Below are 26421 nucleotides of genomic sequence, written 5' to 3' on the forward strand. Positions count from 1 at the left end.
AGGCTAGCTGCAAATTTGTTTTGAAGTAGGGGAGCAAAATGGCTTCAAGGGTCTTGGCTACTGGCGATAGGAGAGATATCGGGCGATATGACTCTCCTATGTTAGCTGGTTTCCCAGGCTCTAGTAGTGGGACCACCTTGGCCATTTACCATTTTTCGGGTATGAAAAAAGGTGGAAAGAGACAGGTTGAAGGAATGTGCTAAGTATTTGAAACCCTCTTTTCCTAGGCTTTTAAGCATCGGCATGGCTATGCCATCTGGGCCCACTGCTTTGGATGGTTTAGCATGACCGATGGCATCCTCAACCTCTTTGGTGATGGTAATTGGTGACGTTATGCTTTGAACTTATGTTTACGTGCCTGTCTATTGGCCCTCCGTCTATTTTTGTCGACCGTAGAATGCATTATGTATTGTCGGCAGAAAGCGCTCGCGCATTTTTTCGCATCCGACAGCACTTTGTCGCCAAAGGCGATGGAAACTTTGTCATTGTGCCTAGACTAGATGATGCGTTGGTTTATATCCCTTATTTGGGGTCGCCGGGATCGAGCTGTCTTAAAAAGTCACGTTCTCTCGCTAAACTTGCGGCCTCTACCGGGAAGTGGTGCCGAATTTCGGGAATTCTACCGGCGGGAATGAAACGAGCCGAGGCGGATTCAATGACCTTGCGGAAAGCACGCTCCCCTTGGCGGGCATCGGTTGGGATAGGGAGGGCAGCAAAGCGGTTGTCTGTAAAGGATTTGTATTCGTCCCACTTTCCTTTTTTACAGTTAATGAAAGTGTGTTTTTCTGCGACGATGAAGTCGACGGAACGCTCGAGTGAAATAAGTATAGGCAGGTGGTCGGATGCCAATGTTACCATCGGCTGCCAGTTGACGCAGTTTACGAGTTCTGCGCTCATGATTGAAATATCCGGCGAACTGTGACGGCTTCCTACCATACGTGTGGGTGCGTCTCCGTTTATTGTGCAGAACGTCGTTTCTTCTGTTTGATCCGCTAACATCTCACCCCCACCGTCCACCCGCAAGTTTGAATGCCATATATCGTGATGGGCATTGAAATCGCCTAAGATAGTCTCTCTTTAGTCTCTTGAATCGCAGCAATACGGATGTTGTGCTGCTTCATGAAGTCGACTATCTCCGTGATCTTCCCAGTTAATCCATTACAGTTTAACTGCAGAATTCTGAAGTGCATAGGGAGTAAGTGACGGGTTGGGTTGTGGAAGGCCAGAACGCGATTGCTGTTGTGGCCCTGGGACTAGACGTCCTTGTGTAAGCATTGTGGTACCCGGTGTATTTGGGTATGCGGCCTGGCAACATGGCGCAATGAAACCCGTCGGGGGGTTGCCGTCGCTGAGACCAGAACATCTAGGAAAGTGGCACCGTCCATGGCAGGAGCTGCATTGGGCGGATATCGCAAACGTATATATTCTGTGCTGGCAAGCGGTGCAAAGGGAGGTAGGGACTAAGAGTCTGTTTCCCTGACCTACACAATTGCTGACGGAAAAGAGGGGGGAATAAGACGGGGGCAGGGGCTGATGCTCGGCATTGCTCCCGACTCTACTACGGAGATTATAGGTATGAGTGAGAGCAGCCGTGTGAGTTGGTGGCGCCGTGGGGCGCGAGCAACAGCGGGTACTTGTTGTGGCTTGCTGAGCAGCGGGGCTGTTGGAAGGTGCAACCATCCCTTACACGAGACACACTGAATAGAGTATGACCGTCCTAAAAAGATTCTTTTCCGGCAGATGCAGCAAAACCATTTCTCAGGACCGGGGTCAGGATACGGACTCGGATTGGTATCGATACCTTCCCGGAGCAAGAGAATATGGAGCAATCCCGCTGCAAGGAGCTGCTGGGAGGGACTCAGCAAATTAAATGGGGTTACACTGAAATGGCAGTTCTTGGTCGGGAAAAATCCCAAGTCGCTCCGGTACATAGAACCGACGGCCTTGGGAAGCGATGGCGCCAGTGTCGCTCAGTATACCGTTCTCCATAAAAATACGTGCAATCTACTCATAATGCATAAGATTGTGTTAAACTCATCTATATGAAAAACTGCTTACGTGTCGGAGCTATAAGCTTGTGTTAAACTCATCTATATGAAAAACTGCTTATGTGTCGGAGCTATAAATGTGTTGTCTGATCGATCACTCGTACCCCTGCCGACGAATGTTCATCTATATGAAGGAGCCTTAATGCAAATGGCAGCTACCTCCTCTACAATAGCTATCATCCGGTGGCAAAATTCTGAACCAGATAAATAATTTTGCATGTAAATGCAACAACAACGATTTGAGCCAGATAAATCCAGATAGAAGTCTGGTTCAATTTGTGAGCCAGATAATTTGTTAATTACTTGTTTTTAGGTTGGCAACGCGGCCTTTAATATACCTACTTTTTCAAAAATAGATGTCGCTGCTTAGTCTTTCGCCGTATGAGTTAAATGACAAACAGCGGCGACATCTGCCTATCACATTTCACGTGTGCGAAAATTTCACGACATCTGCTTCTCAAGTCTCTCAATGATCCAGAGCTTTCCCGTGAGAATTGAGCGTGAGCCGGAGCTGTAAAACTCACTGAAAGACGGCAAATAGCCATCATCCGGTGGTAAAATCCTGAGCCAGATAAATAATTTGGCAACCACGCTACTGTTGGCAGCCATAATTTCGAAATAGTAAAAGACTTCGTTTATTTGGGAACCAGCATCAACACTAGCAACAACATCAGCACTGAAATCCAGCGAAGAATCAATCTTGCCAATAAATGCTACTTTGGACTAGGTAGGCAATTGAAAAGTAAAGTCCTCTCTCGGCGAACGAAAATCATACTCTACAAGTCACTTATCGTACCCGTCCTGCTATATGGGGCAGAAGCATGGACCATGACAACAGCAGATCAAGCGGCTTTGGGAGTGTTCAAGAGAAAAGTTCTTCGAAAGATTTATGGACCTCTACGCGTTGGCGATGGCGAGTACCGAAGAAGATTTAATGATGAGGTGTACGAGCTATACGCAGACATCAACATAGTCCAGCGAATTAAAACGCAGCGGCTGCGCTGGCTAGGCCATGTTATGCGGATGAAAGATGATGCTCCGGCCAAGAAAGTGTTTCTATCGGAACCCGCCTATGGAAGCAGAGGTAGAGGGCGGCCCCCACTCCGTTGGAAGGACCAGGTGGAAAACGATTTAAACTCCCTTGGTGTGACCAGTTGGCGGAGCGAAGGAGCGACTGGCGGGCCTTGTTGGACGGCCATAACCGTTTAGACGGTTAAGCGCCAATTAAGTAAGTAAGTAAGATAAATAATTTTGCATGTAAATGCAACAACAACGATTTGAGCCAGATAAATCCATATAGAAGTCTGTTTCAATTTGTGAGCCAGATAATTTGTTAATTACTTCTTTTTAGGTTGGCAACGCGGCCTTTAATGTACCTACTTTTACAAAAATAGATGTCGCTGCTTAGCCTTTGCCGAATGAGTTAAATGAAAAACCGCGGCGACATCTGCCTATCACATTTCACGTTTGCGAAAATTTCACGACATCTGCTTCTCAAGTCTCTCAATGATCCAGAGCATTGCCGTGAGAATTGAGCGTGAGCCGGAGCTGTAAAACTCACTGAAAGACAGCAATTGTTTTATATTCGGCTTGTAATTACGATTGGCAACGCGATTACGTACTTGTGTGAGTGAATGCAATTAAATGCTCTTGTGTGCGTTTTTTCTGACCAACATTTCTCCTAAAATACTACTGTTCATTGCCTATATTCAAATGCTTTTACTTATTTTTAAACAAATCATAGTTGTTTTGTTATACTTAATCGTCGTGATATAACAAAAGGCGATATTGACGCAGGTACATCAATGTGTCGCTACATGATGACCATTCACATGTATGAGTGTACATGTCCGTTCTGTATGTGTGCGTTAACAAAATCTTGATGAAAGTATATAAGGCGAGTCATTTCGTCAACAGATTTCGCTTCGTGCGAAGCATTTTCTAATGGACATATGGTCCATATTCGATGTTTTAAGAAATGTAAAGCCATGCGCCCGCATAATATGCATACAAAATAGTAAACAAAACGCCCCATAGGAAACTATAAAATTCGTAATTTTTTAATACACTTGCCGTCTTCTAGAAGATAAGAACAACACGCGTCACCCATTGTACATTTAGGCGAGTGTAAGCGGGATAGATAGTACGTTGGAAAGGTGGAAACTGTCAAATGTAGCAGAATTTTTGCGATGATCGTGGGAATTTTTTGACACGACTTACAATGAATCATTCGAATAGTGTGATTTTAGAGGAACAAACGTTTGCAATATTGTCTGCGGCTATTAAATTTATGTTGTTTTAAATATATCTTTTTCGTCGTGCTTATTTACATAAATACGTGTCACGTCCATCTATTTAAGGACATGAATAATAAACGGTTAACAGTTTCGATGTGGCATAAATATTAAAAGAAGAAAACATATCCGTTGATTCTGGTGCACTCGTGACGCGTGTGTCCCTTCCCCTCCGGTCAATGCATAACAATTTGTAAACACGCTTGTCAGAAGGAAGTGTGTAATCTGTACCAAAGTAGACAGAAATACTTCTCTGAATACTTTTCCAAATTAAGTAAAAAATCACGCCGCTAGTTACTTTCGCGTAGGCGCATATCTTATCACATATTTCAGCCAAGTGTATTCGCCAAGCTGGTAGCATCGAGTTAGTTGTTATAAACCAATATTTAACGAGGTATACATTGTCTATAAACCTAAGCGGACAACAGCCTCAAACTGGCGGAGAAGAAAGTGCAATTGACACTGTGCCAGACGTCTGTGGTAAGTTATAGTAGCTAGATTTGTATGTTTATCATACGCACTCAGACTGTTGCTGTTACATATCAATGTGTTTTTTTAGTTGGATGACTTTTGTTTAGTTTGGGGTTAGTACATAGTTTTTATGTTATCACAATAATATTATGGTAACGACGGTGCACCACGACCTATCAATAGCTTTTGGTACGGTCAACCATGGTACGTTACTGCAAGACCTGGAAGAATCTACCCTTCCCCCATGTCTTAAAAGGTGGACCGAAAATTATCTGGGTGGTCGGCAGGCATCGGTGCAATTTAGAAACGAAACATCAAAACCAAGAAGAATTAAACAAGGAGTGCCACAGGGTGGTGTCCCATCCCCACTTTTGTTTAACTTCTACATATCAAAGCTACCTTCGCCACCAGAAGGAGTTACTATCGTTTCCTACGCCGATGACTCATTTCTCTCCCTGATGGGGAGCATTCTCGCTGCATTATGTAGATGGTGTTCTGGGGACATAAGAAGACAGCCCGTGGCGGTTCTGAGAGCAGTATTTTGGCAGGCCTGTAGCTTATTCCAGTGGGTAGAATTTAGGCTTGGCGACCATATAGGGGACGCGTAGCATGCAATCGGCTGGCCAATTGCTTTGTATGGTAATGAGGGGTTCTTCGTCTTCTCCCCAAGTACTGCCAGCAAGGGATTTGAGGATTTTATTACGGCTCTGGATTTTCGGTACAATTGCGGCTGCGTGCTCACCAAAATGTAGATTCTGATCAAACGTCACACCCAAGATTTTGGGGTGTAGGACAGTCGGTAGCGAAGTGCCATCGACGTGGAAGTTCAAAATGGTCGACAATTGGGACGTCCATGTTGTAAATAAGGTCGCGGAGGATTTATTCGGTAATAATGCCAGGTTTCGCGCGGCGAAAAAAACTGTAGAGATCAGAGAGGTAGCCGTTTATTCTGTTGCAAAGCTCATCGATCTTTGGGCCTGGGCCTGTGGCCATTATTGTGCAGTCATCGGCGTATGAAACGATAGTAACTCCTTCTGGTGGCGAAGGCTGCTTAGATATGTAGAAATTAAACCAAAGTGGGGATAGGACACCACCCTGTGACACCCCCTGTTTAATTCTTCTTGGCTTTGATGTGTCATTTCTAAATTGCGCCGATGCCTGCCGACCACCCAGATAATTGCGGTCCACCTTTTAAGACATGGGGAAGGGTAGACCGTTCCAGTTCTTGCAGTAACGTGCCATGGTTGACTGTATCAATTGCTTTTGATAGCGCAACGAGTACTGTTCTATGGTGGTGGTTTTGATTTAAGCCGCAATTTATCTGGGTGCTGATGGCATGGCTACAACAACAACAACGCACCTGAGAACTCAGCCTTATGAAGCACAAAAACACGAGCAGGTCCTCAGTGAACTCTACAAATAGGCGTTGGACCTTTATGCCAGGAATTGCCCGGTGAATCCAGTACTCAAAGAACAATACCCAAAACTTGCGGAAGAGGAACGCACACTTCCCAGAGAAACGCGAGTCACTCTAGCTCAACTTCGATCTGGATACTGTAACAGGTTAAACTCTTACCTATCCAGAATCAACCCCGACATACAAAATGTATTCCCTGTTTGCAATGTGTCCCCATATGACACCAACCATCTCTTTAATTGTAATGTGGAACCAGCGCCTCTAACACCCCTCTCATTATGGTCCACCCCTGTTGAAACAGCAAGTTTCCTTGGACTCCCGTTAGAGGATATTGATGACAATTTGTGATCGGTCGCACCTATTGCATGGGGCGAAGCACTGCTACAACAACAACAACTACGGTGCACCACTTAATTTGTATCAAAAATTATAAAGGTGGTATTAAAAGACACGTTGTTGTTGTATCAATGCTCGCCCCACCTAATAGCCGCGACCGATCACAAATTGGCGCTTCCCAAAGCAGTCGGTTCTATGTACCGGAGCGACTCGGGATTTTTCCCGACCAAGGACTGTCATTTCAGTGTGACCATATCTAATTTGTTTCGTCCCTCCCACAAATTTCCATCCTCCCAGCAGCTCCTTGCAGCAGGACTGCTCCATATTCTCTTACTCCGGGAAGGCATCGAATCCAATCCGGGTCCGTCTCCTGACCCCGGTCCTGAGAAATGGTTTTGCTGCATCTGCCGGAAAACAATCTTTTTAGGACGGTCATACTCTGTTCAGTGTGTCTCGTGCAAGAGATGGTTGCATCGGACAGGTTGTTCTGGGCTTGATCCCAAAACCCGACGTCCACGTAACTTTTATAAATCTTTTGTGGCTCCTTGCTGTTCACGCCCAAGGGCGTCCCGTAGCCTACGTCTAAGCCGACTTCATCGTCACTGAAAAACGCACTTTCATAAACTTCAAAAAAGGAAAGTGGGAAGAATATAAATCCTTTACAGACAGCCGCCCTCCCTATCCCGACTGATGCCCGCCAAGGGGAGCGTGCCTTCCGTAAGGTCATTAAATCCGCCTCGGCACATTTCATTCCCGCCGGGAGAATTCCCGAAATCCGACTTCACTTCCCGGCAGAGGCCGCAAACTTAGCGAGAGAACGTGACCTTATAAGACAGCTTGATCCAGGCGACCCCCAAATAAGGGATATAAACCAACGCATCAGATTGCTTGTGGATGAACACAAGTGGGCGAAATGGGAGGAGCACCTAAGAGGTTGTAACCTCTCTACCGGTGTGGGTAAACTTTGGTCCACCGTAAAGTCCCTATCGAATCCGACTAAGCACAAAGACAAAGTTTCCATCGCCTTTGGCGACAAAGTGCTGTCGGACGCGAAAAAATGCGCGAGCGCTTTCTGCCGACAATATATAATGCATCCTACGGCCGACAAAGATAGACGGAGAGCCAATAGGCGCGCACATAAACACAAATTCAGCGCGTCACCAATCACCATCACCGCTAAAGAGGTTGAGGACGCCATTGGTCGTGCTAAACCATCCAAAGCAGTGGGCCCAGACGGCATAGCCATGCCGATGCTTAAAAACCTAGGGAAAGAGGGTTTCAAATATTTAGCGCATGTCTTCAATCTGTCTCTTTCCACCTTTGTCATACCTGAGAAATGGAAAATGGCCAAGGTGGTCCCGCTACTAAAGCCTGGGAAACCAGCTAACATAGGTGAGTCGTATCGTCCGATATCTCTCCTATCGCCAGTGGCAAAGACGCTTGAAGCCATTTTGCTCCCTTATTTCCAAGCAAATTCGCAGCTAGCCCCTCATCAGCATGGCTTCAGAAAACTCCATAGCACTACCACCGCGCTAAATGCCATTAGCACCCAGATAAATTGCGGTTTAAACCAATACCCCCCACCATAGAACAGTACTCGTAGCGCTAGACCTATCAAAAGCTTTTGATACGGTCAACCATGGCTCGTTACTGCAAGACCTGGAAGGGTCTACCCTTCCCCCATGTCTTAAAAGGTGGACCGCAAATTATCTGGGTGGTCGGCAGGCATCGGTGCAATTTAGAAACGAAACATCAAAACCAAGGAGAATTAAACAAGTGCCACAGGGTGGTGTCCTATCCCCACTTTTGTTTAATTTCTACATATCTAAGCTACCTTCACCACCGGAAGGAGTCACAATCGTTTCCTACACCGATGACTGCACAATAATGGCCACAGGCCCAGGCCCAAAGATCGATGCGCTATGCAATAAAATAAACGGCTACCTCCCTGATCTCTCCAAATTTTTCGCCTCGCGAAACCTGGCATTATCACCGACTAAATCTTTCGCGACTTTATTTACAACATGGACGCCCCAAATGTCGACCATTTTGAACATCCACGTCGATGGCACTACGCTACCGACTGTCCTACACCCCAAAATCTTGGGTGTGACGTTTTATCAGGATCTAAATTTTGGTGAGCACGCAACCGCAATTGTTCCGAGAATTCAGAGCCGTAACAAAATCCTCAAATCCCTCGCTGGCAGCACTTGGGGAAAAGATAAAGAAACGCTCATGACTACATACAAAGCAATTAGCCAGCCGATTACGTGCTACGCGTCACCCATATGGTCGCCAAGCCTAAAAACCATCCACTGGAAGAAACTACAGGCCTGCCAAAATACTGCTCTCAGAATTGCCACGGGCTGTCTTCTTATGTCCCCAGAACACCATCTGCATAATGAGGCGAGAATACTCCCCATCAGAGAGAGAAATGAGATGCTGACCAAACAGTTCCTGTTGAATACACAGAAACCTGGGCATCCCAACAGGCATCTGATTGATGAACCAGCACCGCCTAGGGGCTTAAGGAGTCATCTCCGTAAGCATTTTGAGGAAATACGGCACCTGAGAACCCAGCCGTATGAAGTGAAAAAACACAAGCAGGTCCTTGGTGAACTCCATAAACAGGCGTCGGACCTTTATGCCGGGAATTGCCCGGTGAATCCAGTGCTTAACGAAAATTATCCAAAACTTGCGGAAGAGGAACGCATACTCCCCAGGGAAACGCGTGTCACTCTTGCTCAATTTCGTTCTGGATACTGTAACAGGTTAAACTCTTACCTATCCAGAATCAACCCCGACATACAAAATGTATGCCCCGCTTGCAATGTGTCCCCACATGACACCAACCATCTCTTCAATTGTAATGTGGAACCAACGTCTCTAACACCCCTTTCCTTATGGTCCACCCCTGTTGAAACGGCAAGTTTCCTTGGACTCCCGTTAGAGGATATTGATGACAATTTCTGATCGGTCGCGGCTATTAGGTGGGGCAAGCATTGCTACAACAACAACAACAACATCAGCCATATCTGTGAATTGATGCTTCAAATGACTGATAGCTGTCTAGCACATATCGTCGGTACAATGCCAAAGAAAGGAATGTGGCATTTTTGTTTAAACGAAATATTATATATGTCAAATTTTGCAAAGCCAAAACAACAAATGTGCATTTTTTTGAAAAAAAGATAATTGTGTAGTTTAGGGGCCCCACCCTAAAATTGGGCCTTTTTTTTAGTGAGGTATCAAAAGACGCCCCTGCTAGACAGCTATCAGTCATTTGAAGCATCAATTCACAGATATGGCTGATGGAAATTTACATCACAGCATAAAGCAAATTTTCTATCAGGTTGTTAGAAGCGACATGACAAACCTGATGTAAACATTCTGTATACGTGTATGCATACATATACATACCATGGTTTTCCATACGAATAAAAGGAAAAATTTATGTGAGTGTATTATTGATGTCAAAAATTCTGTTAATGTGTTGGAGTTTCCGTCAGCTCTGTCAAGCAGGGGCGTATTCACGTCTAGATCAAGAATCCGAAAGCGGAAGTTAACTTTTTTTTACCCGTTTAAAAGTTATGCGCGAAAAACTGGTTCGTCTTGTTCATAGTACAGGTCATTGTACAGGTTTACAAGTATGATATGTATGAGAGGGAAACAATTTCTTTCCCTTTCTAACACACGGCAGTTTGACACTTCGGTCAGTGTCAAACTAGCGTGGAAACCAGTGGAACCTGCGTGGAACATGAGTTTTGACACTGAACGAAGTGTCAAAATTACCGGGGTTGCTTCGTCGAAAGCGACACAGGGAAGCAAAAAAGGGATCGGAATATCAGATATGGGTTGCTGTGATGGTAAATTTTTTTGAACGAATTTAGTAGGAAATTTTAAGTGCACCCATATGGGTCCTTCAGAAAATTATAAAAAAGTCTTCAATTGGGGTATCTGAGGACGCGTAGTTATTTCAGTATTAAGAATACAAACACGTGAGTTAAGTTTTTCTACCCGTTCAAAAGTTCTCCGCGAAAAACAGTTTGAAACCGAGGTCGACTGCAATAACCCGTCCAAAAAAGCGGAAAGAAAAATGAATAGACGCGTTTTGTCCTGTTGTCAATAGTCCGAAGAGAAAAAGTATTCGAATTATTGGAAGCGAGGCCAAAACGCGTCTATTAATACCTCCCCCGACGGTTTTGGTCGTGTTTTAGCAATCGTCCCCGGTAATATAGTATCACAATTTGTTAATTAAAATTGTCCAAAATATATGGTTATTAAATAGAGATGTAATTAAGTGCTCGTTTGAAAGTAAATAAGTATATTTCTTTGTAATATAGGAAAAAAAAATTTTAAGCAGTTTTCGATAGCAGCTACTAAACTTTTTTTGGTCCTAAGAAGTACAACAGTGCCAAATAGCATCCACAAAAAAAACGATGCTATTTGGCACTGTTGTACTTCTTAGGTCCATGAAAAGTGTAATAGCTGCCAACGAAAACTGCGTAAAATTTTTATCGTAAAATTACAAAGAAATATCCGTATTTACTTTCAAAAAAGCACTTAATTACATCTCTCTTTAAAATCCATATGTTTTGGACAATAGTGGATAATGACTCATACATTGGCTAATGACTCATATCTTTATGGCACCTTGGCCCCTAAACAGAAAAAAAATATACGGAAGATCCTGTTGTTCTAGCATGGCCCTATTATCATGCCTCTACAGTGGATGTTTTTTTCGAGGCATGTTGAGAAAATGTGTACCTCCAAAGTCTGCAGTGCGTGGTAGGTGTTTAATTTTTTAAGTTTGTGGGACACCACATCCATGTCAATGCTTAAACGCACAGAATGTGTATAGGCGGCCAACTTGCAGAGCTACAGGTCAATGTTCTCCCTAAAAAATGGTTTAACAATTCCCTCCCCAAGCGCTATGCTTGAATTATACAATAAATATAATAAAAATGTGGACTTGTAGTTAATTTATCAAGAAATTGCGATGCTGGTTTATAAGGACTTCCTTTGAGCAAGCGATTGAACCCCAGCGGGTTAGGGGATCAGAATATACCCGCGGTAGGTATGCCTGTCGTAAGAGGCGACTAAAATACCAGATTCAAGGGGCTGTGTAGCGCAACCTTTCAGGTTGCCAGCGCAATATATAGCTTCTCCAAACCCAATTGTCAACCTCACCTATCCGCGGCGAATCCTGTTTCACTAACAGACGAGGCTCTGGCGACCCCAAGCTCCTCATGGAACTTGGGGGTAGGGAGGGAGGGAATGGCCTGAAGGTTTAATGTGGCCACATAAATCGTTCCCGAGATGGTCGGGCTAGCACCTTAATGGTGCTATGGTACCGGAGCGTACCGGATTTGTATCCGGCAAAGGACCATCACATCGATAACACTCCCCAAAGCCTACGGGGAGCAACCTTATTGCTACAACAACACCAACAACAACAACAGCAAGCAATTAACAAACGTGATTGTTTTGTCAAAATGTTCTGAGCAAACGTACGGACACTTAAGAAGGCTATATTCCCTTTCTTTGCATACTTCGATCCATGTTTCTTCCACCAAAACAATTTTCAGGAGCTTGAAAAACTTACGTTTTTCTTCTTTTCTAGGCTGATATTTCGTATTAAAATATTTCCAAGGCATGGGGCTCATTTTTTTTTGCTTTTTTATTTAAAATAATTATGCAAGTAATTTAGTCGTATTCGTTAATGTGAAATTCATCAAAATGAGAAAAATTCGTAACATTTTTCAATATGGTAGCTTGTTTTGGTGAAATTGTCATTGTCCCCGCAAAAGTCAAGTGGCTAACGTCACACTAAATGGAACTACCTCCATTTTTTGTATCATGGGTATACATGACATTCAGAAAAATATATCTTACATGTATAAGCTCAATGACAACTACTCGTCCATGTTTGGTGAACTGACAGCGATTAAACAAACAATAAAAATAGCATCTAGAGAAAAATGCAAAAAACTTGCCATTTTCACAGATAGCTTATCCTCCATTAATGCACTGAAAAAGAAAACTACAAATAACTTCATAGTAGCAAGTATTCACAATACATTACAGAACTCAAGCTTTGATGAGATTCACATTATTTGGACACCAAGTCATGTAGGAATTCCTTTCAATGAGAAGGCGGACTTTGCTGCCAAGGAAGCTGCTACAAGAGGAGCAGTTATAGGAACTGCCCTCACACCACAGGAAGCCCTAATAAAAATAAATAAAGTTATAGCAAAAGAATGGAACAATGAATTTCAAATAATAAGCAATAGTAAAGGTACTCATTTCGCAGCAATAGTTTCTGACATTCAACAAAAACCATGGTATAATAATAAACAAATTTTAATGGATCCTTATGACATCAAGCTTATAAATGGGCTGATCACAGGGCATACATATTCCAAACAATATTTATGCAGTTTCAGGCGGAATATGTCTAATCTATGTTCTTTCTGCAACTCCATTGAAACGCCAGACCATCTTATATTTGAATGCACGAATTTCGAAACATTGCGAAACAATTTTAACATATTTAAAAATTCCACATCGTTAATTGAATTATTGAAATCTAAAAATACTAAGATGTATGAAGAACTCATACAATTTATTCATGAGGCACAGCTGGATAAAAAGCTATAAGGTGTTCTCACCACTTTCGGTAAATATTTTTTAGAACGCGTTAGTTCTATATTTTTTCTCTTTATTCTCCAATTAAATAAAAACATATACAAATGTAACTATATACACAAGATAAATGTACGTTTTGCGTAGAATTTAAGAAAACATGTTAGAATTAATTAGTATATCAGTTAGAGTAAGAATATGATTTATATAGTAATCGAAAAATATTGTAAATCCACTCCAAAAACGTCCAATGGCGGATTTTGGCAATATAAGCAACTACAACAGTTTTGTAACATGGTGTATAAGGTGTAGTTGACAAACACCTTGACCAACCAGCTGTATTCATATGAATACGAACATATCCACAAAAAAAAAAAAACAAAAAAAGGACAGACATTTTTTGCAATATTTGTGTTGATATTTTATAAGCAAATTAGTGAAATTTAACATAATTATACTCAGCTGAGCAGAGCTCACAGAGTATATTAACATTGTTCGCATAACGGTAATCCGTAACGGCATAAACTAATCGAGATAGATATAAAGTTCTATATATCAAAATGATCTGGGTGAAAAAAGAAATTCATTTAGCCATGTCCGTCCGTCCGTCTGTCCGTCCGTCTGTAAACACGATAACTTGAGTAAATTTTGAGGTATCTTGATGAAATTTGGTATGTAAGTTCCTGGGCGCTCATATCAGATCGCTATTTAAAATGAACGAAATCGGACTACAACCACGCCCACTTTTTCGATATCGAAAATTTCGAAAAACCGAAAAAGTGCGATAATTCATTACCAAAGACGGATAAAGCGATGAAACTTGGTAGGTGCGTTGACCTTATGACACAAAATAGAAAATTAGAAAAATTTTGGACAATGGACGTGGCACCGCCCACTTTTGAAAGAAGGTAATTTAAAAGTTTTGCAAGCTGTATTTTGGCAGTCGTTGAAGATATCATGATGAAATTTGGTAGGCACGTTACCCCTATTACTATAAGTGTGCTAAATAAAAATTAGCGAAATCGGATGACGAACACGCCCACTTTAAAAAAAAAAATGTATTAAAGTCAAATTTTAACAAAAAATTTAATATCTTTACAGTATAAAAGTAAATTATGTCAACATTCGACTCCAGTAATGATATGGTGCAACAAAATACCAAGATAAAAGAAAATTTCAAAATGGGCGTAACTCCGCCCCTTTTCATTTAATTCGTCTAGAATACTTTTAATGCCATAAGTCGGACAAAAATCCTTGTGAAATTTGGTAGGCATATAGATTCTATGAAGATAACTGTTTTCTGTGAAAATGGGCGAAATCGGTTAAAGCCACGCCCATTTTTTATACACAGTCGACCGTCTGTCCTTCCGCTCGGCCGCTAAGACGATAACTTGCGCAAAAAACGATATATCTTAACTAAACTTGGTTCACGTACTTATCTGAAGTCACTTTATCTTGGTATAAAATATGGCCGAAATCCCACTATGACCACGCCCACTTTTCCGATATCGAAAATTACGAAAAATGAAAAAAAATTCCATAATTCTGTACCAAATATGAAAAAAGAGATGAAACATGGTAATTGGATTGGTTTATTGACGCAAAATATAACTTTAGAAAAAACTTTGTGAAATGGGTGTGACACCTACCATATTAAGTAGAAGAAATGAAAAAGTTCTGCAGGGCGAAATCAAAAGCCCTTGGAATCTTGACAGGAATACTGTTCGTGGTATGACATATATAAATAAATTAGCGGTACCCGACAGAAGATGTTCTGGGTCACCCTGGTCCACATTTTGGTCGATATCTCGAAAACGCCTTCACATATACAACTAAGGGCTACTCCCTTTTAAAACCCTCATTAATACTTTTAATTTGATACCTATATCGTACAAACACATTCTAGAGTCACCCCCGGTAAACCCTTATTGCGATATCTCGAAAAGGCGTCCACCTATAGAACTAAGGCCCTGGGCTACGCCATGCCAATTCCGGTTGTGTGGTATAACCGTGGCTACCGCCACGGTGATGTGCTTCTGCGTTCACAATTTTTTTTGTGGGTACAAATTACACCAACCACATGAAAATCGCCAACTTCAACTGCAAATATCTCCGGACAGAGATAATTTTGGATGCGTATTAGCAGTGTCGTGCTGTCGTATAGAATTACCAAAGTTAACTCCCGTATCGGATTCTTAATCTAGACGTAAATGCGCGTCTTTTGATACCTCACTCGAAAATCTTGGCCCAACTCTAGGATGGGGTCCCTAAACTGCACTACTACCAAAAAAAAAAAAAATATAAAAATCATTTTTCAATTAACATTACTTAGTGGTTTACAAAAGTAAACCTTCCAATAGTGGTTGCAAAATACAAAATTAAATCTCAATTAATTAAATCTCTATTAATTAAATCTCTTTTTTTAACAATGTCTTACGCGTTTTTCTCAACACATCAAATATGCACATTCGTTTCTTTGGCATTGGACCGACGATATTCCCAAAAAAGGTATAAATCTTAACTGTTAAGAACATTTCAGCTTTGACAGATAAACCACACATACATATATAAAAAATATCTCAACCAATAGTAGCTTGTAGTATTTGGCACCTTCGCAATTTAAAACTTCCATGTGAGCTAGAGCGAATGACGTGTTAAACATACATATCTGAACTGTTTACTTCATTGAAAGACAAATTTACATACAACGTTTTGCGCGAGTTCCGACTTAATGTATGGTGTGGATTGCTGTACAAAATGTAGCGAGCGAAACGCTGAGGTGTCCCAACATATTTTTCGGTCTCGGACCACAGACACTTGGTTGGCCAACTTGGGGAAGAAGTCATACGCTACTAGATGTTAGCGATTTGTTGTAAGAAATGTGCAAATGTTGATATGTACCATTAAATATCCTGGGCTTCGATATCCGACCAGTCACAAATTGCCATCGATATCCTCTTAACGCAAGTGAAAGGGAGATCGCTGTTAAAATAGGGTTACACCAAAGAGACATGTGCGTTAGCGGCGTTGGACCCACATTGCAATTGAAAAGATGTTTGCTCTCATGTGAATACACATTATATGCAGGAAATACCTTGCATATGTCGGGGTTGATAAGTCAGACTCTAACCTATTACAGTACTCAAATTGAAGTTGTAACAGAGTAACACGCATCTCCTTATGAAGTCTGCTTTTCTACAGTGATTTTCGGGTATTTGACTCAGAACGGGGTTCGCTGGCATTTATCGGCATTAGATTTTGCCTGCTGAATTCTCGAGTGCCGGATCTCTTCGTACCGAAGCAACTGGGGATTTTTCCGACTAAAGGCCATCAATGTTACCATATTTATTTTCTATGCTAGATACCTTCATTCTTTCATTAATGAATCTTTTATGGCACCCTTGCTGTTCGCTTGCAAAGGCGTGCCACATTTTGCCCCTTAGACAGCATGACGGTATGCACGGTGTACGGGGTAGTCATCACTTATGTGGTAGAAAATTTGCATAGCTCGCCAGACGTTACCATCGTTAGTGCAAGAGTTGTCAATTCCTTTAACTGACAACCGGATTGGTATCCGACCACCTGCCCATAATCGTCTTTATGCGGCGATCAGCCGAAGTCATCACGCCTGAACACAGCACTTTCATCATCTTCAAAAGGACAAAGTGGGCTAACTACAAAGTATATACATATAATATTTTTGCTGCCCTCCCAATCTCAACTTGTGTCCTTAAGTTGAACGTACTTTTCGCAAGGTCATTGATTCCGTTGGAAGAATTCCGTGATTGATTCACAAAATGTTTGAAAAAAATTAATACCCACTCAAATTGCTACTTCAACTCCTAGTCCCACTCCTACTACCACTCCCAGTTCAACTTCAACTCTTCCTATCCTCATAAGTATATAGAATCTCTATACCAAATATGGAATGCCTGCCTCACTGCCCCGGGCGATTTCAATACCTTAATTTTTTAAACCAGGAAGAAACTATATGACACTAATGCAGGTACAATTTTTAGAATCCAATTCAACTTTAAAAATAACATATAGAGATATATATGATATTCCTATCCCTGATGTATCTACTTTCACAGTAAACATTGGCATTTGTCACACTGGAGCTTCTGCAAAAGAAACAAAATCTTATTTCTTGCGTCTTGTTGTTGTTGTTGTTGTAGCGATAAGGTTGCTCCCCGAAGGCTTTGGGGAGTGTTATCGATGTGATGGTCCTTTGTCGGATACAGATCCGGTACGCTCCGGTAACACAGCACCATTAAGGTGCTAGCCCGACCATTTCGGGAACGATTTATATGGCCACGTTAAACCTTCAGGCCATCGCTCCCTCCCCACCCCCAAGTTCCATAAGGAGCTTGGGGTCGCCAGAGCCTCGTCTGTTAGTGAAACAGGATTCGCCGCGAATAGGTGAGGTTGAGAATTGGGTTTGGAGAAGCTATATATTGCGCTGGCAACCTGAAAGGGTTGCGCTACACAGCCCCTTGAATCTGGTATTTTAATCGCCTCTTACGACAGGCATGCATACCTACCGAGGGTATATTCTGGCCCCCTAACCCGCTGGGGTCTTGCTTCTCCTTCCTCTCCATGTTTGATCGCTCACCTATCTTCGGCCTTTCACTTTCTCGATTTTTCTCTCTATTTAATTCATCTCCCCCTATTTTTATTCATACACTTTCCTTCTCCAGATTCCTCTTAATAATAACCTAGTCAAGGGGTACCCCTGAAACAATCACCTTTCCTTCTCTAGGTTCCTCTTAATATTAACCTAGTCAAGGGGTACCCCTGAACCAAACTTCAAGCAAATCGCACCATAAATACGATTTCTTAAAATAGGTTGGCCCCGAGTCCACTTGCCAGAGAGGGATGGTTCCAAATACTAAGCTTGCCCAAGGAATTCCTTTACCGAATTTCAATAAAATCTCACTGTTTTATTTATTTATTAGTTTACAAACAATTAATCAGACTAAATATAGTTACGGAATACAGATAAATTACAGAAGCATACAAATTGAACAAAATTATATTACAAAATATGTATATATGTATATTAATAAATCAGTTTTCGGGATGGACTGTGATGCCGAGCAACGGGAATCTATTATTAGTGCTGTCGGAATGGATGTGATTTTGAGCAGCTGATGTATATTTGACAGACAACAGGTAGGGCTGCGATGTGTGGGAGGTTGGAAAGGACGTGATTCCAAGCTACCCGCTCAAAGTTACTGGAGCTGGTGATAAGAGTGGCAGGTTAGAAAGGACGTGATTCCAAGCCACCCGCCCAAATTTACTGGAGCTGGTGATAAGAGTGGGAGGTTGGAAAGGACGTAATTCCAAGCCATCGAAATCTTTGCGTATTTAAGGTAGTCAGTAGATATTTTTTTATTACGTGGAGTGAGTCACACGTATCAATGTTTTTGCAGTGCTTATTGAAGTCAATACACAGACAACGAAGAGGTTCGTACATTTCAAAATTCGATCCGCATGTGCTTATATGAAGCGGTTAAAATGCCTAGATGGAAGAGAATTTTTTCGAACAGGCACTTTCGCTTTCTGGTAGGAAAAAAATAAATAAATGTAAGGCGCGATAACCTCCGAAGAGATCTAGGGCCGAGCTTCTCTTCCAATTTGCGTCGTGCTCCTCTTGATTTTCCCTACAAATTGGCCGGACGGGACCTACATGTTTTATGCCGACTCCGAACGGCATCTGCAAGGCAGATGAGTTTTCACTGAGAGCTTTTCATGGCAGAAATACACCCGGAGCGCTTGCCAAACACTGCCGAGGGGCGACCTCGCTTAGAAAAATTTTCTTCTAATTGAAAAACCTTATTTCTAAAATTTTGATGTTGCTTTGCCCGGGGTGCGAACCCAGGACATACGGTGTGATAGGCGGAGCACGCTACCATCGCTCTGGTAGGAAGAGTTTCCAAATATTAAGCTAGCAAAGAGGCACCCCATTACCAAATCTCGAGCAAATCGCCCCATGAAAACGATTTAGTACAATCGGATTTTCAAACTTCTTTGAAATAGGCCAGTCCCTGGTCCACTTTCCGGAAAGAAACTTTTTCAGATAATGAGCAAGTCACGAAGTATCCCGTACCAAATTTCAAGCAAATCAAAATATACACTATTTTTATTTAAAACAGGTTGGCCTCTGGTCCACTTCCCGGAATTTAACTTTAAACTACATTTTTCTTACATCAATAAATCTCTCAACTGAAGTGGTGATTTTTATACTCAGTTGAGCAGAGCTCACAGAGTATATTAACTTTGATTGGATAACGGTTGGTTGTACAGGTATAAAAGAATCGAGATAGATATAGACTTCCATATATCAAAATCATCAGTATCGAAAAAAAATTCGATTGAGCCATGTCCGTCCGTCCGTCCGTCTGTCCGTTAACACGATAACTTGAGTAAATTTTGAGGTATCTTGATGAAATTTGGTATGTAGGTTCCTGGGCACTCATCTCAGATCGCTATTTAAAATGAACGATATCGGACAATAACCACGCCCACTTTTTCGATATCGAAAATTTCGAAAAATCGTAAAAGTGCGATAATTCATTACCAAATATGGATTAAGCGATGAGACTTGGTAGGTGAATTGAACTTATGACGCAGAATAGAAAACTAGTAAAATTTTGGACAATGGGCATGGCACCGCCCACTTTTAAAAGAAGGTAATTTAGAAGTTTTGCAAGCTGTAATTTGGCAGTCGTTGAAGATATCATGATGAAATTTGGCAGGAACGTTACTCTTATTACTATATGTCTGCTTAATAAAAATTAGCAAAATCGGAGAACGACCACGCCCACTTTTAAAAAAAAAATTTTTAAATTAAAATTTTAAAAGAAAAGTTAATATCTTTACAGTATATAAGTAAATTATGTCAACATTCAACTCCAGTAATGATATGGTGCAACAAAATACAAAAATAAAAGAAAATTTCAAAATGGGTGTGGCTCCGCCCTTTTTCATTTAATTTGTCTAGGATACTTTTAATGCCATAAGTCGAAAAAAATTTACCAATCCTTGTGAAATTTGGTAGAGGCTTAGATTCTAGGACGATAACTGTTTTCTGTGAAAAAGGGCGAAATCGGTTGATGCCACACCCAGTTTTTATACACAGTCGACCGTCTGTCCTTCCGCTCGGCCGTTAACACGATAACTTGAGCAAAAATCGATATATCTTTACTAAACTCAGTTCACGTACTCATCTGAACTCACTTTGTATTGGTGTTAAAAATGGCCGAAATCCGACTATGACCACGCCCACTTTTTCGATATCGAAAATTACAAAAAATGAAAAAAATGCCATAATTATATACCACATACGAAAAAAGGGATGAAACAAGGTAATTGTATTGGTCTATTGACGCAAAATATAACTTTAAAAAAAAACTTGGTAAAATGGGTGTGACACCTACCATATTAAGTAGAAGAAAATGAAAAAGTTTTGCAGGGCGAAATCAAAAGCCCTTGGAATCTTGGAAGGAATACTGTTCGTGGTATTACATATGTATATAAATAAATTAGCGGTACCCGACAGATGATGTTCTGGATCACCCTGGTCCACATTTTGGTCGATATCTCGAAAACGCCTTCACATATACAACTAAGGGCCACTCCCTTTTAAAACCCTCATTAATACCTTTAATTTGATACCCATATCGTACAAACACATTCTAGAGTCACCCCTGGTCCACGTTTATGGCGATATCTCGAAAAGGCGTCCACATATAGAACTAAGGCCCACGCCCTTTTAAAATACTCATTAAAACCTTTCATTTGATACCCATATCGTACAAACAAATTCTATAGTCACCCCTGGTCCACCTTTATGGCGATATTTCGAAAAGGCGTCCACCTATAGAACTAAGGCCCACGCCCTTTTAAAATAATAATTAACACCTTTCATTTGATACCCATATCGTACAAACAAATTCTAGAGTCACCCCTGGTCCACCTTTATGGCGATATCTCGAAAAGGCGTCCACCTATAGAACTAAGGCCCACGCCCTTTTAAAATACTCATTAACACCTTTCATTTGATACCCATATCGTACAAACAAATTCTAGAGTCACCCCTGGTCCACCTTTATGGCGATATTTCGAAAAGGCGTCCACCTATAGAACTAAGGCCCACGCCCTTTTAAAATACTCATTAACACCTTTCATTTGATACCCATATCGTACAAACAAATTCTAGAGTCACCCCTGGTCCACGTTTATGGCGATATCTCGAAAAGGCGTCCACATATAGAACTAAGGCCCACTCCTTTTTAAAATACTCATTAACACATTTCATTTGATACCCATATCGTACAAACAAATTCTAGAGTCACCCCTGGTCCACCTTTATGGCGATATTTCGAAAAGGCGTCCACCTATAGAACTAAGGCCCACGCCCTTTTAAAATACTCATTAACACCTTTCATTTGATACCCATATCGTACAAACAAATTCTAGAGTCACCCCTAGTCCACCTTTATGGCGATATCTCGAAAAGGCGTCCACCTATAGAACTAAGGCCCACGCCCTTTTAAAATACTCATTAACACCTTTCATTTGATACCCATATTGTACAAACGCATTCTAGAGTCACCCCTGGTCCACTTTTATAACGATATTCCGAAAAGGCGTCCACCTATAGAACTAAGGCCTACTCCCTTTCAAAATACTCATTAACACCTTTCATTTGATACCCATATAGTACAAACAAATTCTAGAGTCACCCCTGGTCCACCTTTATGGCGATATCTCGAAAAGGCGTCCACATATAGAACTAAGGCCCACGCCCTCTTAAAATACTCATTAACACCTTTCATTTGATACTCATATCGTACAAACAAATTCTAGAGTTACCCCTGGTCCATCTTTATGGCGATATCTCGAAACGGCGTCCATCTATAGAACTTAGGCCCACGCCCTTTTAAAATACTCATTAACACCTTTCATTTGATACCCATATTGTACAAACGCATTCTAGAGTCACCCCTGGTCCACTTTTATAACGATATTCCGAAAAGGCGTCCACCTATAGAACTTAGGCCCACTCCCTTTTAAAATTATCATTAACACATTTCATTTGATACCCATATCGTACAAACAAATTCTAGAGTCAGGCCTCGTCCACCTTTATGGCGATATCCCTAAATGGCGTCCATCTATAGAACTATGGCCCACTTCCTCTTAAAATACTCTTTAGTACCTTTCATTTGATACACATGTCATACAAACACATTCCAGGGTTACCCTAGGTTATTTTTACAACATGGTGATTTTCCCTTACTTTGTCTCCACAGCTCTCAACTGAGTATGTAATGTTCGGTTACACCCGAACTTAGCCTTCCTTACTTGTTTACAAAGATTTGAAAGACTTTTATAACATAATTATTGTAGGCATTTTTATATCGGTTCAGCCCATAGTTCCGCCATGGTTCAGCCGAAGCAGGTCTTAATACATGTTTTGGCAGAACTTTCCTAAACTCGTGTAAATAATTCAAATTATTTGGGCAAGTCGCTCTAATATGTGTATGTTTGTTTGTACGTGCACAACTGCATGCACTTAACTGGAAAAGCATAGCCCCTTTTGACGGTCAACCTACAACATAGATAAGCAACTAACATTTGGTTTACAAAAACCACTTTCACTTTTATTTTGTGGTTCAGTTGATTTTTTCACCGAATTCACTTTTCTTTGTTTTTATGTACACCTGCTCTTGTTTTGGATTTTAGTTTTCGTTTTTATACCCAGCTGTATTTGTATACAGGGTGTTATAACTGTAATCGGATAACTATTGGCAGTATGTAATAGTATAATGATTTATTAAGCCGTGTCCGTTCATCCGCAAAAACAACTAAGGACGGGACTGTCTTCAGCTCTGCCGAAGACTTCATACCTCTCCTAAATAGAGCTGAGCGAAAATTATATCCCATTCGTTATATCCGAATAATCGGCTGATATTGTCAACCTCACCTACCCGCGGTGAATCCTGTTTCTTTTGCAGCCGAGGCTCTGGGGATCCCAAGTTTCAAGCAACTAGGGGGTGATGGGAGTGATGGCCTAGAAGGTTCAACGTGGTCATATTAAATCCTTCCCGAAATGGTCGGGCTTGTACCTTAATGGTGCTTGTTACCGGAACGCACCGGATCTATATACGCAAACGACCATCAACACCGATAACACTCCCCAAAACTTTCGGGGAGTGTCTCTATGACGCCAACAACAACAACAACAATTGGTTGTATAAAATTTGTAATATATAGAGAAGAAATGTACATATACATATACTGATTCGACATTTTCGATAAATATCAAATAAATAATATATCGGTAATCCTCACACAAAGTTTCACGTTTCTCGATTTCTGCATGAGATAGCTATGACAATGAATCTCTTATCTGAATAATGTAATGTATGGAAAATATTGTAACGATTTTACTTGCAAATCCTCTTATTTGCAACCCTCTGCTAAGTTCGAACGACTAAACTTATATAAATAACTCCAATATTTAATAATGCAAAATGGCCTTTATTAAAGTACTTCACAATAACACTTATACTTTGCAACGAATAGCTTGCTTAATAACCAAACTGATTGATAGCTCAAATGAAACTCACTCTTCGCCTTTACTGTCGCGCCTTTTATACTTTTTGATTTCTCATTGCATACTTCCAGGCGTTTCCATTCCAGAACTTACTAGTTAGTTTCAGCTACAAAATCGCCAGCCACAACTACGTTTATAATTGAGTAATACTTGCACAAATTATTGCCCTCTCTTGTTTGCAATTCAGATAAGATATATGCATGTGTTTGTGCATTGATTCTCCAATGCTCGTATACGTATATGGTACATATGCGTAGACGCAATTATTGTTTCGTTTATGTAGATACATAATGATTGATCTATGGATGTGCATTATATCACTGCTTAGCATCGGCTTAGAGACAGCAGCACCCCTTAGTTTTGCTAATATTCGTAACAATATGTATTAACTATACGACGTAAGCATTAGGTAAAATTTGAAGCTTTTGAGCTGTAAAAATGGAGCAGAAATTACGTCCCCACCGGGAATTGTCAACCTCACCTATCCGCGGCGAATCCTGTTTCACTAACAGACGAGGCTCTGGCGACCCAGGCTTCTCGTGGAACTTTGGGGTGCGGAGGGAGGGATGACCTGAAGGTTGAATGTGGCCATATAAATCGTTCCCGAGATGGTCGGGCTAGCACCTTAATGGTGCTGTGTTACCGGAGCGTACCGGATCTGTATCCGGCAAAGGACCATCACATCGATAACACCCCCAAAGCATTCGGGGAGTAATTTTATCGCTACAACAACAACAAGCCGAAATTACGAAAAGCTTCTTATCTGAACAATCGGTTGTATGGGATATATGCTATATATACGATCGATCTCTGCGGGGTTTCCAGACAACAATATACGCCATGTATATAAGCGGTTTGTGAAATTTGAAGCTTAAGCTGTTAAAATGGGACAGAAATTACGAAAACAATCGGTTGTATGGGATACGTTAATAACTTAAATAACGATTTGTGTCAAATTGGTACGTGGGCTTCTATGAACGGCTTATGTCTTAACCCTAAGTAGTCGAAATGTATAGTCATTCATAGAAAGTCACTAGATAAAAGTGGAATGGAAAATTTAATTTTAGACAACACTATTATAGAATACGTTGACACGGCTAAAAATCTAGGTGTAGTTTTTAACAAAACCTTGACATGGAAAGATCACATCTTCCGCACAGTGGGAAAAGTGTATGGGATGCTTCGTACACTCTGGCTTACACAATATTTTACTCCGTTACATATTCGTCTACTAATAGCAAAAGCGTACTTAATACCTACTCTCCTTTATGGTTGTGAGATTTGCTCTAATTGTGACTATGTATGCAATTGGAAACTTAATATTGTTTATAACAACATTGCTAGATACGTCTATGGGCTGAAAAGACTTGGTCACGTCTCTCATCATGCGGACAGGTTGCTAAAGGAACCTAACTATCTGTATCGGAGGCTAAATTTTCTCCAGTCGTCTAGATCTGTTCTCCTTAGCCACTTCAGACATCGTATGCTAATATCTGATCGCCAGTTCTTCATTACTTCCATACGTCTTTGGAGCTCGCTCCCTTCTAGGCTTAGGCTTATAAGCAATGCTCTGCTCTTCAATAAAGAATTAACAAGTTTCTATAATAACCTAGACAATTAAAATACTGATTTCTGACTAAGTAAATGTACTCTATCATTCGTTTATTTATTAATTTATTATTTATTAAATATATTATTTATTGTAACCTTTTGTTAGTCATAGTCATTAGCTTTAAGATTCAAGTTTAAATTGTTCCTATTTAATGCCTTTTACCGACTAGCACTATAAAATAATTTTTGCCAAATTGTTGTGCTAGGATGAATTACCTAATAAAATACAAATACAAATACAAATATGTGCCATATACGGCATCTGGCAAAATTTAAATTTATCTGATAAATTGTGGAAGATGTGGCAAAAACGCTTTTCTGAAAAAACGACAACAACCCCCGCTATAAGTATTTACCAAATACTGATAAAGTGCAAAAGTGATGCAAAAGTCCATAAAAACAGACCCTTCTGTAACGAAATTTGGTAAGGACGTTTTTATTGCGTAACGATATTTGCTTGTATATGTTCGTGGAATTTCTCTTTAATTTAATTTAATTTAATTTTAATTTCTCCTTTGATTTGCGACTCTGTTTCGCTAATAGTACTGAATATGGGAATTTTGTGACATACATTTCGGAGATTTTATAGTTTCAATCATTTAATAAGATGATTTTCGATGCTTTAAACATATGTAACGAATGTTGGGAAACTCCGCTTATTTTACACCTTCTGCCAACGGTCGAATCGCTAAACTGTTGAATAAATAACTCCAATATTCAATAATGCAAAATGGTCTTTATTAGACTACTTTGAGAGTAGTTCACAATAACACTTATGTATACTTCACAACCACAAGCGTGCTTAAATCAAAACTGATTACTGACTACTCAGCTTGCTTTGCTTTTATAATCTCTGTTGCCTTGTCCGCATATTTCTCCAAATGTCTAGACGTTTCTCCTTCTAGAATCTTCTACTTGGTTACCAGCTATATGCATGTGTATTTGTAGTTTATAGCCATATGCGTGTGTATA

At 40.8% G+C, this 26421-nt stretch overlaps 1 protein-coding gene and 1 long non-coding RNA gene across 2 annotated transcripts in view; one reads left to right on the plus strand and one right to left on the minus strand.

Moving 5' to 3' along the window:
- Positions 1-4184: 4184 nt before the first annotated feature.
- Positions 4185-26421, plus strand: part of TfIIA-L (transcription factor IIA L) — a 99556-nt gene continuing 77319 nt past the window's right edge. Inside the window, exon 1 of the mRNA XM_067758586.1 lies at positions 4185-4822. The gene's annotated coding sequence lies outside the window, so the exon portion shown is untranslated. The remainder of the gene's footprint in view (positions 4823-26421) is intronic.
- On the minus strand, positions 12565-13145 carry LOC137235723 (uncharacterized). The gene is made up of 2 exons (XR_010948029.1): positions 12983-13145; positions 12565-12794 (listed from the first exon to the last, which is right to left on the minus strand). It is a non-coding gene; the product is annotated as an uncharacterized lncRNA (long non-coding RNA).

Source organism: Eurosta solidaginis, chromosome 1, assembly GCF_040869045.1.
Source record: "Eurosta solidaginis isolate ZX-2024a chromosome 1, ASM4086904v1, whole genome shotgun sequence".
Classification (NCBI taxonomy): Eukaryota; Metazoa; Arthropoda; class Insecta; order Diptera; family Tephritidae; genus Eurosta; species Eurosta solidaginis.